We start from the raw sequence: 19,911 nt of genomic DNA, 5'->3' as shown, positions 1-19,911 counted from the left end.
AACACACACTGATATATAAAATACACTCTCCCCCACACACATAGTCTGTCTTCCCTGCAACTGTTCTTCCTGAATCCTTCTCCCAAAGGATTAATCCGGAGCTTTCCCAACATGTCCTAGCAGATGATGAAACCTTGCAGCAAGGCTTAAAGCTCCCCTTAAGCCACATGTGCCTCTCCTCTCAGACATCCTCCTACCAAAGAAAGCAAAAATACCTCTGCCCTAACCTTATATCAGTATGGGGTAGGAGAATCATTTTTACAGGTGCCTAATAGACATCCAAATGTCACATGTGAGCATCTCCATTCCTGAAGTGTTGAATGGCGCAGCAGAAATTGCCTCTGGGGTAACACAGGCTAGTCAGAATAAAATATAACTCAGTACCCAAGAGCTCTTCTTTTGTGAATTTAGCCAAAAAAGACACTGTGTCACACTGTTTTTCGGAATGTCAGAAAAAAACCCTGAGATTTCTGGATCCAGAAAGCAGGAAGGAGACATTCATGTGCGAGTATGACAGATTTTAATGTACAACAAAAAGGTGGGACTACGTTTCAGAAGTATTTTGCGTTCTATTTTTTCTCTGGTTTTCCAGCATATGTTATAAAACCATGAAAACTTCAGTCAAAAGGCTTCCAACTCATCTAAATATAAGTCTGAATACCCCAAACTTCTTCTTTTACAGATGTAAGTACCTTGATCTTGGAAGAGTTTGTACTGCTATAAAAGCCTGAACAGTGACTTTTTGATGATCATCTGAAATCATGAATCATTTTCTGAAGCACAAGAAACTCATCTTTCTATACATTTTACACAAATACCCATCCTTTGAACAACACAGTTGCTTAATTTAATGCCAATATGGCTGATTCCCTACATTATGATAAATTCTTTATCCATTCCTCTGATACGATTCTAATTGCCACGGAGGAAATTCAGTTCCCAGACTGCTAACAGAGTAGTGTATGGCTTTCTGTTAGAGTAGCTATTCCATAGGCAGTGAGATGGACTTGAAAATAAGCATTTCAGGAAAACTCACAGTTACATCTGGAAGGAGAGCAAGGAAACTTCTCATTCAGGATTTACCTTTTACTGTAGAATCAGGCTGTTACTAGTTCATAGCAACTTTGTCCTCTTTGTAATTAGGCAAGTGGAAAGACCAACACTGCTGTCAATAAAAACATTTCTTACAGTTTGTGTCAGAAAAATTGTTTTATTTTGATCAATGACAAAACAAGTGATAGTGTTGTCTAAACAAGTTAAGACATTAGAAATGTCATAAACATTATATGAAAACTATGAATTTGTTAAAAAGAGTATGAAAACTTTGAGTTTTCTAATTGATACTAAGCAGTATATGGTAATAATAATATATTTTTTCTTCTCTCCCCCAAAAATATACAGTTTATGCTTACTTAAATAAAAAGGAATATTAACTGCATATGTATTAACTATCTTTAGCAATCACCTATCACAGCCAATTTTGCTGTAGAGAAGGATTTGAATTACCAGTCGTAGTTTAGACAGCATCTTATAGAGCAGCATCGAGTGTCAGAGTTATACTACAGAAACATTTTTGAGGTACTTTAAAAAGCGAACAACCAATTTCACCATTCTGTATGCGTAACCTATGTTCTTAGTATGCAGACGGCATTTTCCTTTTTTAATCATTAAAATTACATCAAAATGTCCCTGGCTTTTAACATACATCCTGTGGGTTTGATTTCTGTTTTTAGAATGTTGGTTTTTTCACAGCACATTTTAGTTACTACTGTATCCACTTAAAAGACAATAGTAAAATTATGGGGCATTATATAAAGGTCATTTTCATGGTAGTTGCTTGCTCAAATTCAGAAGCAACTAACTGACAGAAACTAATTGCCAGACAAACACAAGGAAATACAAAGTATTGATTTGAAACCTAGTCAGAACTTACAAACAAAGAGCAGAGGAGGGAAAGCTTCAGACAGTCCCCACGCCCTTACACTGCCCCAAACTCGATTTGCAAAGCTAGCTCCTGTCTCCTGCCAGATCTCCTCCTTCTGCTCCTCAGGCATATGAGCCAGAGTCAATCTCTGAGCCAACAGCATGCCACATCAATTCAATAGACTGAATTCTTTTGGGTTCAAGTTTTAAATGAGAATTTGTTTTCAGTAATAAAAGCGAAACCTTTTGCTGTATGATTCATATCATACCCTAAGTAATACATTAAAATAAATCCACAAGTCCAGCTGCAGTGGAGTGCAGCAGCAGTCTGTGAGGTACACCGGCCAGTTCCTTAACCTCACGAAGTTCAGTATGTGCTCTCACTGATCATGATATCACAGAATTGGGCTTGCTTCCACTCTGCCTGCAAAACAGGGGCCACACTACAGCAGACTTAATGCATGCAGAAATATCATGCAAAACGTGCACATATATGAGAATATTTCTGAAAAAAATCTGTAGGAAAGATGACTCCTGAGCTGGGTATTTACAAGTTTTATCAACTTAAGACAGGGTGTTGCTTTCACACATGGGGGCATTTTTCAGAAAATACATATCAGATTATGTTAGTTTAAAAACAAAAGAAAAATTCAGCATTCTAAATATTGTAACAATGGAAAAATACCAAAGTAAAGCCAATCTATGAACTACTAACAGTTGACATAGTAGGAGGGGTTGCACAGTAAAAATAAGGGACTTGGGAATAGATGCCATAAGCACCAAAACCACTGGCCATAAGTGCAAGCGTTTATTCTAACTATATTAACACAACAAGCTTATCTACGATAGAGAACATTATCATGCAGTTTTTATATGCTCTTGCACACACAGCATGTGTTTGACATCACTTAAGCACACAAGACAAAAAGAAGCTTTCTGTGGGAAATGATAAAGCAATAAAAGAGAAGGTCATCTTTCCTCATTAGGAATCTTGCCCATTGCCTCGAAGCAACCTATGGCATTAAATCATCAGGATGACTTCTCTCAAGTTCTTTAATAAAGCTTTAATAAAGACATCATTGCCCTTGTCTGCTGATCTCAAGAAGATGATTCTAGTTTTTTTTTCCTGGAGAGGAGTATTTAGTCCTGCCTTCCTGTAATAGTATGAAAGTCTAAGGCATTAGAAAGAAGTCAGACAGAATAATCAAGTCTCAAAACAAGTGGGATTATGCATTCCACAAACAAGCTCAACAGCACACTTGAGCTGACTGAACACAGTCTCCTCCAGACTCTGTCAGAGATAAAAACAAGTTGGTTTTATTACAGAAAATGGTGAATACATGGAAGCAGTTCAATTTTTTCCATAATTTATTACCTTTGAGGTTAAGTGAATCAGCTGTATGCAAAATCTTTGGGGAAACTTTGTGGTTATGTTCCTTTTTTCTTGGAATCACTGAAGTGTGGGGGTTTTGCTTGAAGCAAGTCAAGTTTAAACAGAGAAAGATGGTCAGTCACCAGGATTAAGGACAAACATTTCTGTGTCCAGTTCAGAACCACAGATAAGAAAAATAACTACAATTCTGGAAAAAACCTTTCCAAAATATTACTGAGGAGTACAGAAAGAGGAGGTAAGTGGGCTTATGTATGAACTAAAGACCCCTTGATAGCAACCGAAACAGGATAACTCCACTTGAATAATTCAGACATCATGTGGAAAGAATTGTGTAGAGACAAAGACAGAAAGCCAACATGGAAAATGTGGAGTTTTGACTATTTTCCTGGATAAGGGTTTTCCCTTGTTGGGAATCACAAGCAGCAGTCTAAAGGAGCTGGGATCCAGCTACTGCCAAATTTAATTTGTCTTGTGAAAACCCTTCTTTGTTCTCTTCACTTGGTCACCATCTCAAACTTCCAGGCGCCAATACAACCTTTACTAGCAAACCATCCCTTACATCATTTAATGCTTAAAGGAAAGAAACAGTTTAATAGTTTTCTGATGAGTCTTTGGTCACAAAATTGGGCTTTGGAGAACAATTTCCGCACCAAACATCTCTAATCATTTACAACTGCACCTTCAAAATAAATGAAAGTGCCAGTGAGTAATCAGAAAAGTTCTGCTCTGCTTCCTTCTTTACTTTTTCTCCCTCCCAGATAAGCAGTGGACATCCTTAGAAATTTCATAGGTATTTACACATCTGAAATAATAAGATGTTCTTAGTCATCAGGTCTTGGAGCCCTTTGTGGTCCAAAGGCAGGAAGGGGGCTAGGGACTACAATTTGAAAACCAGCAGCTTAGCAGAATGATGCTGCCCACAGCTTAAATCCAACCTAAACGGAAAACCCTGCTATTGCTGAGGTCAGCACAGATTTTGCAGAGGAAAGTTTTTCCAGAGGTGTGCAGAGAAGATTAACAAAACATAGCAAAACCCCACTGACCAGTCTGCACTGGAATACAAAGTGACTAACTGCCATTTCTTACATCATATGTAAAAAGCTGTGTACCTACAATTGGTTTCCTCTGTGCAAGACTAACACCCTACCAAAATTTTCATTTTTGGCCTTGAAAAAAATGTAGAGTAGATATTATTTTTTAAAAACACTCCACAATGGATTTTTCTTCTTCCTTTCTTGCCTTTCAAAACATTTTGGTTATTCTTAATTTTTAAAATCATAAATACAAAAAACCCCCAAAAAAACCCCAGCACCAAACCCATACATTTAATTCATTCTACATCACTGAACACAATGAAGGAAAGAAGCTGGAATATGATAAAAATACATATTTTGCTTTATTACCCAGTGAACTGAACCCTAGAAACTTCATTATGATATAATTAATATTTGTTTACCTACAAGTTTCATAGTTCTAACACAATTAGGAGAGAAACTGGCACATATAAGTGCACATATAAGTTTTTGAAAACTTACTAGAAATTCTGCATATGCAATATATATAAAAGTACCACTGGAATACAGATACGAAGGGTTTGAATAACTGAAGGTTCCAAACCAGTGCAGAATATAACATACATGCTTTTGCATCTACCCTCTAATGACAGACTTCCCAGCCTATAATTCTACAAGGTGAAAGGCCCATTTTAATGAATGTTTAGAAACATTGGCTGGATGAAATTGAACCTGAATATTTGACAATTTTAACTCTTGGCTAAAACTGCTCTCAAATTAGGAGAAAAATCCCCACATATTACAAATTCACTAGGACAAACCTAGGTAGTCTGACATTAGAAAGTTCATAATATTTCTACAACATGTACCCACATTCTGTATTTGTCCTATACACATATCAAGCAGTTGAATATTTTCCTCCAAGGCTCTTGCTAGGAGACTTTTCCTAATCCCCCGTTGTTAGACACTTGCATATCATCTTCACTCTGAAAATCTTCCATGACCAGTTCACACCAACTTTTTCTTGTTGTCATGGTTTGAGCAGGCCCAAAATCCAATTCTGATTCCTAGCCTCCCACCCACATCTCAACTCTATGTGAGATGGGTTTTCCAGACAAAAACACGAGACTCAATATGGGGGAAGGAATATATTACAAAGACTATACACATAAATAAATACTATAATACATTGCATACAATCTTAACTCTATATCTATCTCTACCATGACAATAATATTTACAATGGGCCCAATCTCTTCTCCCTCCAAATAAAAGTTCAAGAGAGAAGAAGAAGAAAAGACCCCTTCCAGTCTGTCAGCAGCAGGCTCTCTCTAGGCAGCAGGCTCTCTGTGTCTTCTCTTCCAGGCAGCAGTAGTAGTTGTTGGCTCTCTATCAGCACACACGAGGGGGTCTCCAAGCCCCTCGGCCCTCCGTCCTCAAACGGGGGTCTTTCCGTGGACTACGTAACCCCAGACAAGGTCGCATCACCACGGTCATATCACGAAGCACGGGGGTCTTCGTGACAGTCTGGTATCCTCAGGGGAAATCAAGCCCCTGTGCAGAACTCCCATGCTCTGACTCAAAGATGGCTGCCAGCTTCTCTGAAGCTGCAGCAAGGAGGGGGAAAGCCCAAGGTCACCCCCTCCACACACATTCCTTCGGCCATCCTGGCTTATCTCTCAGGAGGCCATGAGCTTCTTCGCTTCTCTCAGCAGTGCATACTGCACTTTAGGACTCCTCTCAGTCCACCACCCCCTCCTCTTTCTCAGAGGGGTCTCTAGCGAGTTTGGGGGTTTTGGTTTATCCAGTTTTTACCCCGCAAAACTCTGTTCCTGCTGCTGGCTTGGTTCTCTTGTCCTGTTGCTGCTTTTCCTTCTCCTCAGACACCTCTGTGTCTGCCTTAGCTGCATACCGGCTTGTGTTGCTCCTTTTGGTCCTTATCAGTTGGCTCTTTACCACTGCTCTTCGGACGCTGCTGTCTCCGCTGCTGCTCCGTCGCTGCTCCCAGCGTCTCCCACTTCTACTTACAGGGGAGAAACTCCCCCAGTTCCTAGCCACAGGCACTCAGTCCAGTCTGACACTGTTCCGAGTTCCTGCAGCCCCCAACCGGGGCCTGGGGGGGGGCAAAGGCCCCCAAGGGGCCGGAGCCCCTTCTCCTCGTGGCCTCTACAACATGGCCACCTCTTTTTCTAACAACCAGTACCACTGCTTCTTTTCCGGTCTCCAGAGATATGTTTATATTTTGCAGGAACACTGATTGGGTCAAGCCCCAAGGGTCACCACCCCCTGGGAGTTACCACTTTCTTAGTTTCAGGGAGAAAACCTGGCTCAAACTACTACACTTGTACTGGCCTTTAGCACACAGAAGTCTTCATAGCCTGGTATATACTGGTCTCAGCCCACTATACCTACACACAGCAATTTTAGCTGATAGCTCTCAGCCTCCTTCTACTATTTTGAGATCCTTCTTGACCTTCTCTTTGAGATCTTTGCAGGTTCAGTCATCCTTTCTGCACCCTGCCCAGCACACCACCTGCCCAGCCACCCCTGGTGAAAGGCTGACTGCTGTCCTACTGGTTTCAACACATGCAGCAGAGAGGTGTGGGCAGGACAGGGGAAGGAGTACACTAGGCATGGCCCTCCTCTTGCAAAAAAGAGGAGACTCCAGAAGGCAAAGCTACTCTGAAATCACAGATCCTCTCTGAATTGTGAGTATTTCAAAATGTACAGACAGATGTTTCATTTAATTGCTTTGTCAATAAACTGCTTTATTACTACTGGGGAAAGGGAGAGGGAGAAAAAAAAATTAACATCAAATCAAGAAATAAACCCAGCCCCAGCAGGTACTTTCCTGCACTCAAAAGAAAAGCAAACGCGCACCTCTATCAAGACACTGCACAGAAAATCTAATGACCATAAAAACTAAGGTACCATTAACCCAAAATATCGCAATTTTATTTTAATTCATTTTGCTTGAGAACAAAGACTGTGATATATCTCTGTGGCCAGGCAGCTCTTTACTAAATACTCTTCAAAGCACCATTAACCCATTTTCAGGAAGATCATTCAATTCCAGCTGAATGTAGAGAGATAGTTTCACTAGCTTGGCAAGAAGTCTGTTTTAATCGACTGTCATATGAAGCAACTTTTTAAGACTTAGGGTTATTCCATTTCCCCCTTTTCCTCCTGAGTGAGAGATAGGTGCAAGATTATTTGCAAGCCACTTGCCTTCTTCAGAGAAAACTTTTTTCCCCTCCACCCCACAGAATACATGATGCAGAGGAAGAAACTCTGTGGGACAAAAGATGGTGACAAGGCCATGACACTCGCTTTCAATGCACACATTCTCCCATCCAGAGGACAGCACAACCAACACAGGAGACCTCCCTCTGCACAACTTAAGTATAGGACTGCAACTCTGCAGATAAGCCTTCTCTTTACAAGGCTCTCCTTACCAAAGTGACAAGGGCATAATGATGAAGCTTCAGTGAAGATCTTGTCATATGCAAGGCCTCTTAGTCTCACTTCACTCTGCCATTCAGGCTATGAACTCCAGGGAATCCATATCAGACCAGACACTTCTCAGATGATACCAGTCTCCTATTACATCAATACCACACATCAGCTCTGTTCTTTCTCAAGATGTTTTTCCAAAGAGAAGGGTTTTATTATTTAAACTTAACCCAACTTGTGAGTTTTATTACTCTCCACTGCATTTATGTAGATATATTTCTCTCTTTTACCCCTGCACAGGCAATCTTGACAAACAGCAAGTCAATGAATTTTGAAAAACATCCAGCTGGCAAGTCACCAATTGTTCAAGGAAGACTTTTATTACTCTTATTAGTATTATTAAGTACTATGCCGCAAATGCTATCCAGAACGAGTTGTTTGTTGGGCGTTTGGTTTGAAGTTCCTGTCCCTGAAGGCACATTTCCAAGAAGCTGCCTAGGTTTGTGGTCTGACCCCAGCAGCACCTTCCTAGCAGAGAAGAAATGAACACGCTTCACAGAAAATTAGTCATATACAGCTCTAAAGAATAATTCATATTTTTATTGTGCTGGAGCCAAACGACTTTTCCTTGCATGTGATTTTCACAACATTTGAGTCATATGGTTGCTATGATTTTATCACACTTCTTTACGCAGGCAGCTGCATTTAGGATAACAGACCCCATATATGAGGTAGCCTACAGGATCAAGCTGTATGTCTGTTTTTCACTTTCTTCATAGTTCAGGTTCTCTTAGTATCTGATCTCAAAAAGTACAAATGCAAATAAAAAAAGAGCCTTTTTACAAGTCTGCCTTCTTTTCCTCCTCTCTACCAGTCTTTTGTGCCACACGGAGTCACTGCAGAACTCTTCCATATACTTATATACCTCTTGAAAAGCAATAGCATTCTATATAAGAAGTGGCTATCTTTTATTGCTTTCTTCTCTGAAGATTAAATTAAAAAAAGAATTACAAATCGTTTAACCATTATTAGCTTCCCATCCTCCAAAGGCTTAACAGACACAAAGTTGGAAATAGCATTTCTTGCCAAGTCTGTTAGAAGCCTATAAGTGCAAAATAGAGCATTTAAGTAGGTCAGATAAGGAACATACTGTACCCAAATGAGCTATTTCTTCTTTATGACACATTAGCATAAAATTTTATTAATCTCTATTACAAAAAATACTGAAGCTTCAGATGGCTTTCTAGACTTCAACATGATTTAATAGAAATATTTTCCATTACTATAAAGGCTTTGGCCAAACTACTCATTTTTCACACTATCCAGCTATCCCCTTCTACTCATGATGACATTTTAACTCCTTTCTACCCCATCTTAAACAGATGCATTTGAGTGACATAAAGTCTTCTCAGTGCAACAGTTCTGTATTTTAGGAACTTCTATGTAGAAACTGCATGTTCAAAAACAAGAGGCAACATTTAGCAATCATAGAGCATTACACTTGACTTAAATCTGCTTTTCTATTTCTGCATCCTTTCAGCTCCTGCAACTGTAAAAGGACAGGATTAACCCCATTCCTGTCATTCCAACCCCTTGCAACACATACCTTCTACTTCAGACTTCAGCTTTTACTGGGAAAAAAGTCATTTTGGTACATGGAATAGAAAACTTAAAACTCAGTGTTTCTGAAAGAATTTTCTTCCTCTACAAAGCACTGCAAATGTCCAGCACAAACATGATTTTTAGAAAGACAACTTTTCCTGCTTTCTGCCTCATTTCTCATGATCTTAAACAAGATTCATACCCAATTTTGTATGAGTGCATAATTTATTAGATTGATTAATAAACATTCTGTAGAATGCCCTATAAAAAAAATGGAATGTATTGTTATAAAAACCTAGATCTTCAAAATCCAATGCTGTAATTATTACTGAAGCCTAAGACCCACAACATAACCTTCATGAGTTTCATCAACTCAAACATATCCAGCAGTAAATAGAAATATGTCCTGATTGTTTTTCCCAGATTCGAAAGAGCAAAGATCTGGCTATTAATTATCAAGCATTTTGTATGCTTTCAATTTTCAAAAGTTTGAGTGAAAACATTTGGAAGACAAGTTTTCAGATGTGTTGATTATTTCTTACTGCCTTAAGCTCTCCAATTACTAAAACAGTGTTCCAAAAGTGTCAGCAATGACAGGTTCTGCACTAATATCTTTATGTTAAAAAGGTAACTACACTGTATGCAGCATCATACAATCACAGAAGCAGTCCAAGCAGAAGTATTCAGATTAGCGTTATTTCTCTCATGCTCTCTACCTGTCCCAGAAAGATTTGCACTTTCTGTATCTACTATTAACCTAACTGGTAAGGAGCTCAAACTCGACAAAGGTTCCAAGACCATCTAAAACGCATTTTGACTCACTGGGATAATTGTTTATTTAGGACTGCTCTTGGGTGCTTTGACCGCACTCATGAACTCCGAGTTGCAAACATTCACTACTGGTAACAATTACCTAGGCGTGCTCTTTCTTTTTATATCATTTTCCTGTGTTTTTTTTAGCTTGGAGAACCACATCAGGATGTCACCACTAAGATGTGGCAGTTTAATAGATCTCTAACTGCCACTCACCAGCCCTCCTGCAGACCATGCTTCTTACAAGGGACATCTTAAAATATATGAAAAACATCTGTGCCATGTAGGCTATGACAATATAGTAGTAGCCATTATCTAAATTCAGCTTCTCAGCGTACATATGCATTAAGAGAATTTTTTTACTATAACTACATATAACTAGATAAATATATATCAGCAAAAACCTCTGCTTTGCGTGAGTGGTTGGGAAAATCAGTTGTTTAAAAAGTTATAAGAAAGGTATTCACAAACAGTATAACAGAGACAGGCACATACTACAGAGCAGTATAACTTAGATGTATTATTGCACTATATTATGTATGTGGTGTAAAATTTTTAGGACATGCTTGTCAGCCTTCTTTTTAAGAGTAACAATGATTTTTTTAATGCCAGAGCTTTATAGCAACACTTTTAAACTTTTGCTGAAAGGTGAGAACAGGTTTCTTGTTCTAATCATATAGCAGGCACAGTGGCATAATTCTACATTTCACAGGGTCATTTCAGCAACAGTATTTCACTTCTACAAATTCCCATTGAGTCTGGCTGAAATAGAGAGTAAAGAATTTGCAGCATACTGAAATCAACAGTCAGATACATGAAAAATGCAATTGTTTGTCCTTTATTCTGTATTGGATTCTACATTTCTCAGAAAGATGATATAATCAATAATGATAGAGAAATCTACCAGGAGAAATCTAATCCAGAGAATTATTTATTGGTTTACATAAAAAAAAAAAGGCTTGAAGACCCTCTAGAGCCAAGCCAGGCTACTCTTTAATGTTATCTAACTATCAGCAGCAACACCTGTTACCATGATTTTGGAAAAAGGTCATTATTAACTACTATTTATATAGTATATATTTATATTTAAAATATTAACCATTAAATGTGTGTTCTCATTTTTTTATACCCAAGGATACAAGAATACAAAAAAATTACCTTATTAACCCATTAGAAGTATCCTCTCCCCTATTTCAAAGTTGGAGTTGTGATTTTCTTGCATTAGAAACTTAAATACTAACTTACATACAATTATAGCTCAGTTTACTCTTACAAGCCATGTATTTCCTTAAGTAAAAACATTCTTACACAGCAAGATTATCCAGATCAGACTCATAAATTTTTTTATGGCTTTATCTTTCTTCACGTGGGATTTCTGTCCCTGTACAGCTGAGGTTCTCTAAGTACAGTAATTCTGAAATTAAATTATTGAGTTCCCCAGGCAACAACATGTTGCAAAACTCACTTCTCCTAAGTGAGCTCTATTTAGGATGGCTTGCAGTCACCACTCAGGAGATGTGTTCACAGAAGCACTACAGAAACAAAATCAAATCTCATTCCATGTATTGAAGTGTTCACTGCTCACAGGTTTTGTTTGGCTGGGTTTTTTTGGTTGTTTGTTGGGTTTTTTAATGCTTGTGTGTTAAAGCCAGGTACTTAAAAGTAAAGGAACCTAGCACCTTCAGACATGGTCTGCAGTGTAAAAATCATCAGGACATACAGACAACCATGGGGATGGTGCCTGCAGCAGTGACATTAGTTACTCATGGAGAATTTAAAACTTCCTTGAATTGTCCTGACCTCTATCCAAAGACAGAGGGTACTTTCTAAGTTACTGAACTCTCCCCTTTGAATGAACTCTTGTGAGAAAGAGATTATTTTCCAAAAAACATCCAAAAATCAGTATAATGCCAACACCAAATTTGTTTCAATCTGCTCGCAACTTTAAAGGAGCGCATTCAACTGGACAGCACCGCCACAGCAGCAGGCACACTCAATTTGCTACCTTGCTATGAACATTAAATAACCTTTCAGCAACAGTTGCAGCAGTTTGCTCTGGGCTTCAGTACCTTTGGCCTGACAACTCTCTAGGCTTTGGGACACGTGTCTGGGCTTTTGTGGCATCATTTTCCTCTCTAGATCTCAAAAATTCATCTCAGACTTCCCACCACAAGTCATTTTGTTCTAAGTCTTGACATCATTATGGATCTGCTATCAGCAGCTTTCATGCTATGGTCAGCCAGTGTCAGTTCCTCAGCTCCCCTGACTCCAAACAAAATACAGCTGTGAAAATACCTCCTCTTTGCTGCTGCTGCAGCTTCACACAAACTGTTTAAGAGGTCTCCACTGTTTTCTTCTTGTTTCCCACAGCAGTTTCCACTGTATTACATTATTTACCAATCAATAGTGCTCCAGAACTTATTTTTGTCAAATACTAAGAAACAATGTAATTCCCCTAACTGCCTTCTCAAAACCAATACATTATTTTTTAATCAAACTGTAACAAATAGTTAGCAAAAGAAAAAAAATCAGCCCTAGACAGATTTCTGGCACTGAAAATATACCAGCCCAAACTGTTGAAAATTACGAAGCTAGAAATGGGACCTTAAGGGGATAAAACTAGGGTAGAAACCTAGACAAAATGTCATGGTACTGGGATTACCAATACTCGTATTTCAGAAGACACCAGTGTATGTGCTCAGGCTAAAATGGGAGTTCGCAGCCAAGGCACAGGCAATAAAGTACTTCAAATGACTCGACTGGGCCCAGAGCTCTTACTCCCATGCCAGGCAGCTTTCCTCCATCTTTACAATCCTTCCTCAAAGTAAGAAAAAAAACAGTGTCACCTCAAACATCTCTAACAGCAATTTTTTCTTCAGAGTCATCTCTAAATCCAAATCATTGCATGACATATTTTCTAAGAGCTATTATAAAAGTGAACCATTATAAAAGCCCTGCAATGGGTTACTTTAGTATAATATTTATTGGAAAGCCATGAGAGGAACTGATATTTCAAAATAAGTTTTACACCAGCAACTCTTGCAGGATTGAGCCTTCAGATTAGCACCTCTTCGAAAAGAGGATACAGCCTTCTGACACACTCATGTATGGCCCAGAATTCACTAATTTCCCAATTAACTAAAACACACTAAGTTTCCATCATCCCTAAAAGTTTACTATTAATTTATTTAAGCCCAGGACTTACATACTCTTACACTTTTGACTCCTTCAATTGGCATGTAAACAAGCATGGCACTTAGGTCCTAAGAACCCTGTAGAATGCTATCATTGTAGATCATGGAAACTTAAAGGAAGAGGCATAAATACAGTGCTGTCAGCTGGAACATGCAGCAAGTGAGCACAAACAGGATTTTGCATAGGCAGCTATATGACATTTATATATAAAACCTACTCAACTTTACAGCAAGACAGAGATTCCCCCATACCACCCCAAGTGAATACCAGGGTGGTTGGGTTGCTTTTGTTTTCTTTTTAAAGCAAATGGTCTGGTGTATGAATCACAGCATGAAACCAATGCACACACACCATTCTCCCTTCCCCCCTAATCCCCCCTCAAATAAAACCAAAAGGCCTAAATCTTGACAGCAGAATCAAGAAGGCCAGTTTTGCACTCATATATCCTTCCTGGTTTTGATTTTTCAGTCGTTTCTCTCCTACTACCTCAGCTGCTATTTTACAAGTGTGTCTTTATTATAATGGAATGATATCCTACACATAACCTCAAGGGAAGAAAAGCAACTTTGTACTTGATTCATCATGTCATATTAAGCTACTACATTTCTGCTTGGCCTGGGAAGGATGCCAGCAGGCTCAGCATACCCTCTCCTGCCACCTTCAGTTAAGGAAAAGATTTTAGGGCCTTCTGCTTCTTTCTGCACTCAATAAACCATAGCTTTGATATTCTCCATTTTTATACTGCAGCTGAAAGACAGGATACATTTTCACCATGTACTCTCATGGCACTTGCTAAATGTTTAGTCAAATTTTAAGTACCCTGCATGAAAGCTAATAACTAATAGTCTCTTATGAATTCCCCAAGAGAGGAAAAAACAAATAAACAGAAATACAGTTATCAGCACCTCATCAGTGACAATGCAAAGTCTCAGTTCTCTGTTGCATCCTCCTATGCTACTCTGGCAGTTGGGCTGCTGCAGGTACACAAACCGAAGGAAAAGACCCAGTCCCCATGCAAAATGCCAGCCTTGTTTCAAGGGGTTGGGCCATGTCCTCAACCTCTTCCACCATCACTGGTGAATCTGGCAGTGCTACCAGCAACAGCGAGACCGATTCCTTTAAGTTAAACATCTACCAAGTCTGAGAGAGAGTGTTCACAACTGCCAATGTCCACAGCTCCCAGGAGTTTAGACTGCAGAATCATAGAATCAGTTCAGTTAGAAAAGACCTCTAAGATCATCAAATCCAGCCATTAACTCAGCACTGCTCAGTACACCACTACACCATGTCCCCAAGCACCACATCTACACATATAAATATCTCCAGAGATGGAAACTCAACCACTTCCCTGGGCAGCCTGTTCTAATGCTTGACTCCCTTTCGGTGGAGAAATTTTTTCTAATACCCAATCTAAACCTCCCCTGGCAAGACTGGAGACCATTTCCTCTTGTCCTATTGCTTGTTACTTAGAAGAGATGTACCCCAGTTTGCTATAATCTCCTTTCAGGTAGTTGTAGAGGCTGGCAGGGTCTCCTTCGCATCTCTTTTTACCCAGGCTAAACAGTACCAGTTTCCTCAGACACTTCTCATAGGAATTTTTCTCTAGACCCTTCACTGGCTTTGCTGATCTTCTTTGGACACGTTTAAACAAACACATTCAGAGTTACTGTGGTAACTAACACAGAAAAAGGGCAGTGCACATCAGTGCCAAGAAACATGGAGTGAAGCATTACAGCATCAGGTGGATCCCTCTCTTCTTTTAGCACAAATGAACAGGAAAGCAAATATCAAAATGAACAGTCATTAAGGAGCTTTTGGACTTCCACAGTTGTTTACCAAGTTGTGGATTGAACGGAGACAACCCAATACATTGGCCAACACTGGTGCCATTGTTGGGTCTAACGCACCAGAAGCAGATAGGTTATATCCTCACTTTAGATAATGGTACTCTAGACACAAACCACAAAAAAACCCCAAGAACCAAATAAAGAGAAAACAAATGAAAACCATTATTTACTTAGGTACTCCTGATGTTAATTTCTAAGCCATTCTGCAGAACAGATACTCAAGTCATCAAAACCCAAATGAACATTCAAAATAATTTCTGGTGGAAGCCAGTGCTGAAATCATTGGAAACTTTCAGCTACTTAAGTTTTGGTTACACAGAATAGTTTCTCCTCTGAAAGAAAGAGGGATTTCCTGCTGTCTCCTGCTGGGATTTCCAAGCTGTTATAAGGTGAACGTTTCTGACACTTTACTTTCCATGCAATATTCTGACAATATTAACAAAAAAATACCAGGCAGTCAAGGCACTCTTTCCAAAGCATGCACGTGTCCGTAACTGCACAACACACAAATAAAAAACAACTCTGAATTCAAGAACTTTAATGTGTTTATATTACCCTATACAACATTGCTACTCAGCAATGGCTTCACCCAGACAGAATACAACAGCAATGTATGTCAGCAGTAGTTAGAGAAGGTTGGGAAATATGATTTCATAGTACAACTAAGATTAGGAATAATTTAGTCACTCCAAGATCACAAAGGAGAGAGCAGCTTTACTCCTCCTAGTTGCTGAGCAATATCCTGGAGGAACTACAATTTCTGTTAAAACGATCAGAGAAACAGGCATTTTACAGTTTCAAAAATTGTTTTCAGTACAGAAGTAAGTGAAGGCAGTTCACACTTTTCAGGAAACTCATAAAGGCAGCACAGAATATCAGAAACCCAGTTACGATGTCTTCAGTGATTAGAATTTTTTTGCCATTACAAATGGAAGAGAATCTTCACGTCTAACATAATACTGTTTTCACATGGGTAAAATGACAGTCTTTTTTATTTCCTTGCAATCTGGCATGCAACCTGTTTTTTACTTGACTTCCATTCCTAGTATGCCATTTAGTACTCAGAACATTATGCAGTTTTGGCATTTTAACTATTTTTCTGCAATTATAACAGTTCCATATTTTTTCCACTACTGACTTGTTATTTACTATCAACTTACTATTTCTACATTATTCTGAAATGTATCTCAGCCCTTAGTGGTATCCTTACAGTATCTTTACTTCAGAATCATCTGCAACTACAATCAAAATGTTAAATCTCCCCTTTCTAAGCATTAAAGCTTAGAACACTGATCCTTAACCAACACCTTCCTTAACATGTACATATGTCATAATAGCTGTAGCACTGTAGTATATGAAAAACATTATAGTCATTACTAGTATTCTCGTCAATAAAGAATATCTCCTAAAGGAGACCGAAAGTTAAATGAAATAATGTAGATTTACTTCTATAAAACACTACCAGCTTTCTGATTATAATTGCAGCATTGCATTCTAGCACATCCTGAATGACACACAACCACATACACCAACCAGACCCTCTTCCAAACCATCAATCACCCTCAGTATACCACCAGGGACCATCACAACCAGCACATGGTCATCCCTTTGCCTTCTCCAAATCCGCCCTGAGCTACACCTGGGTGCAAAAGTGGCACCTGCTTCACTGAGCTGCTGGTGCCACCCTGTAGCCCCAGGTGACAGCTTGGCAGCAGCCTCCAGCCACAATTACCAGACCCAAGATGCACCTCTGTGGTGCCACTTCCCCTTCTTGAGCAGGCAGGACCGGGAAGTGTCGTGTCTCCCACTTCACAAGTGGTGAATCACTGCACCAACACCGTTGTTCCCAGCATGCAGCAGTTGCCCTCCAGCTTCTCCACACAGTGTAAAGCACTTGAACAGTAACATTTTTATGGCTGATAGGAAACTGTATGACACTATACACAATGGTGTTTCTAAACTCGAATTAGTTCATGACTGAATCAGCAAGCACGGCTTTGAATGGTCCAAAACTACAATGGGACATATATGAAATCATTCACTGAGATACAGTTCTTTACTGTATTTTCATTTCTAGCAGCCCTAAATTGAAACAACGCATTTTGCAAGTAAAAGTCCTGATAAGCTGGTCATTTCAGAGACTTCAGTTGAAAGTGTTAAAGTGTGGAAGGAGACAGAGGAATTACAAGCTGCTTTGAGATATTCTTTTTTCTCTTTGTTTCTATACAAACTGAAGCTGGTTTGCTTTCTCTTCCTACTGCTGCGTTTAGAAAAACTTAAATTCACACTTTTATTAAAACTCCCACTTTTACTTTAGCAGAAAACCCTACTCTGCCAAATACTTAAAAAATAATACCTCTTGTCTGATGAGAGCATCCTGTGCCGAACTGTGGGAGAGTTGTGCTACTGCTGCTGATTCGCTTCTTCCTAAACATCTCTTGATTCTATCAACAACAACAAGGGAAAACAATACAGGGAGAGAAAATACTCAAAGCCACAGCTGAATAACTCACTACCACTCAATGGCATTTGAGATTTTGCCAAATTAAACAGAAGGCCTGCTAAATTGATCTCCATATACTCCATCATATGGTTATGTTTCCTGTGAACACTTTAACCATGACAATTCTGCACCTTCTTCAACTGTTAGGAATGCTGTTTTAATGAAATAACAACAAACAAAAGCCCCAAACCACAACCACAACCATACAATATCTAAGACTGATATGTTTTTGTCAAGTGCTACAAATACATTTCACGTGCAATACAAATCAAACCTAAACCTCCAAACAGCCTGTTGCCACAAGTCATAGCAAGTGTACAATGCATGGCAGGCAGGCATCAATTCATCCTTACAGTTCCATCAGCACTTCAACTGCCTCCCTACTCCATACAAAAACAGGAGTCCCCATCGGAGCTGAGCCATCAGACTCTCCTTCAAAGGGCCTGTTATAGCTTCCCCACTAGCTCCTGTGCGAACCATACCCTAGGGGGCCATGGCTGGCAGTCCCACAGTAGTGTTTTGCAAGCCTGGTCGCAGGGTACCCTTGTGCCAGGCCACCATGAAAAATAATGTTCCTCATGCCCACAGGCACCCTTCAGGAATTTCTGTCTCACACCAAGGACACTGGTCCTGCAGTAACTCTCAGACCTGTGGCCACTGTGAGTTTACAGCAGCCCCATAGGCAGCCACAGTAGTAATTAAGCTGAGTAGGATTTTTCAGGGCAAGCCAAGGTACACATGCCACTGAAGAGCATCAAGAAGCATGCAATACATGCACACCTACATGCTGCTGAAGTTATGGAGCAGTCAATAAAACAATCTTCCTGCACACAGGGCAGACAAGCATCCTGCCTGAACTACAGCTGGTGTCATTTGCACACCTAAAGCTTCCAGAAAACTGACATAAACCTTTCCCTTTCAGTGTCCAGAAGACAGAGAATACTCAGTTTGCAATCACCTGCAAACATGCTGACATAATCAAGCCACCCACAAGAGCATCTGCTGCAGAGGCAATAACTAATGCCATCCTCCAGTGGGGCACTGGTGCTGCCAGCAGGAGACTTTCCTCTCCAACCCTGCTACTCTCTGCCTCATTTGGGAATCACCATCTGATGAAGCTGAGGGCAGCCTGGCCCCCCGCATCACTGATGCAACACAGAATCCTGCATCATTTCTCCAGCTTCTCTATTTATCAGAGAATCACAGAATATGCTGAGTTGGAAGGGACCCACAAAGACAATCAAGTTCAACCCTTAGCCCTGCACAGGACCATCCCCAAGAGTAACACCATGTACCCAAGAGCATTGTCCAAATCCTTCTTGAACTCTGTCAGGCTTGGTGCTGTGACCACTTCCCTGAGGAGCCTGTTCCAGTGCCCAACCACCCTCTGGGTGAAGAATCTTTTTCTAATATCCAACCTAAACCTCCCCAACACAGCTTCAGAGCATTCACTTGGGTTCTGTCACTGGTCACCACAGGGAAGAGATCAGTCCCTGCCCCTCCTCTTCCCCTCATGAGGAAGTTGAAGACTGCAATGAGGCCTCCCCTCAGTCTCCTCTTCTCCAGGCTGAACAGACCAAGTGACCTCAGCCGCGCCTCATACGACTTCCCCTCAAGGCCCTTCACCATCTTCATTGCCTTCCTTTGGACACTCTCTAATTGCTTAATATCTTTCTTATATTATGGTGCCCAAAACTGCCACAATATTCAAGGCGAGGCCACCCCAGTGCAGAGCAGAGCGGGACAATTCCCTCCCTCGACCGGCTGGCGATGTTTTGCCTGATGCCCCCCCGGACATGGTTGGCCCTCCTGGCTGCCAGGGTACTGCTGACTCATTCAACTTACCGTTGACCAGGACCCCCAGGTCCCTTTCTGTGGCACTTCTTTCCAGCATCTTATTCCCTAGTCTGTACAAACAACCAGGGTTGTCCCGTCCCAGGTGCAGAATCCCGCACTTTCCCTTGTTGAACTTCATATGGCTGGTGATTGCCCAGCCTTCTAATTTGTTGAGGTCTCTCTGCAGGGCCTCCCTGTCTTTGAGGGAGTCAACAGCTCCTCCCAGTTTTGTATCATCTGCAAACTTGCTTAGTATCCCTTCCAGTCCCACATCCAAGTCATTTATGAAGATGTTGAAGAGCACAGGGCCCAAGATGGAGCCCTGTGCTCCAC

The 19,911-nt window shown here is 40.2% G+C and overlaps 1 protein-coding gene across 2 annotated transcripts in view; it reads right to left on the bottom strand.

The window, feature by feature from the left end:
- UST (uronyl 2-sulfotransferase) overlaps positions 1–19,911 on the bottom strand; it is a 163,696-nt gene that overhangs the window by 102,097 nt on the left and 41,688 nt on the right. The window lies entirely within an intron of this gene.

This window comes from Neopelma chrysocephalum, unplaced genomic scaffold, assembly GCF_003984885.1.
Source record: "Neopelma chrysocephalum unplaced genomic scaffold, ASM398488v2 Primary Assembly neopelma1_23, whole genome shotgun sequence".
Taxonomy (NCBI): domain Eukaryota; kingdom Metazoa; phylum Chordata; class Aves; order Passeriformes; family Pipridae; genus Neopelma; species Neopelma chrysocephalum.
This window is presented reverse-complemented; position numbering and strand designations above follow the sequence as displayed.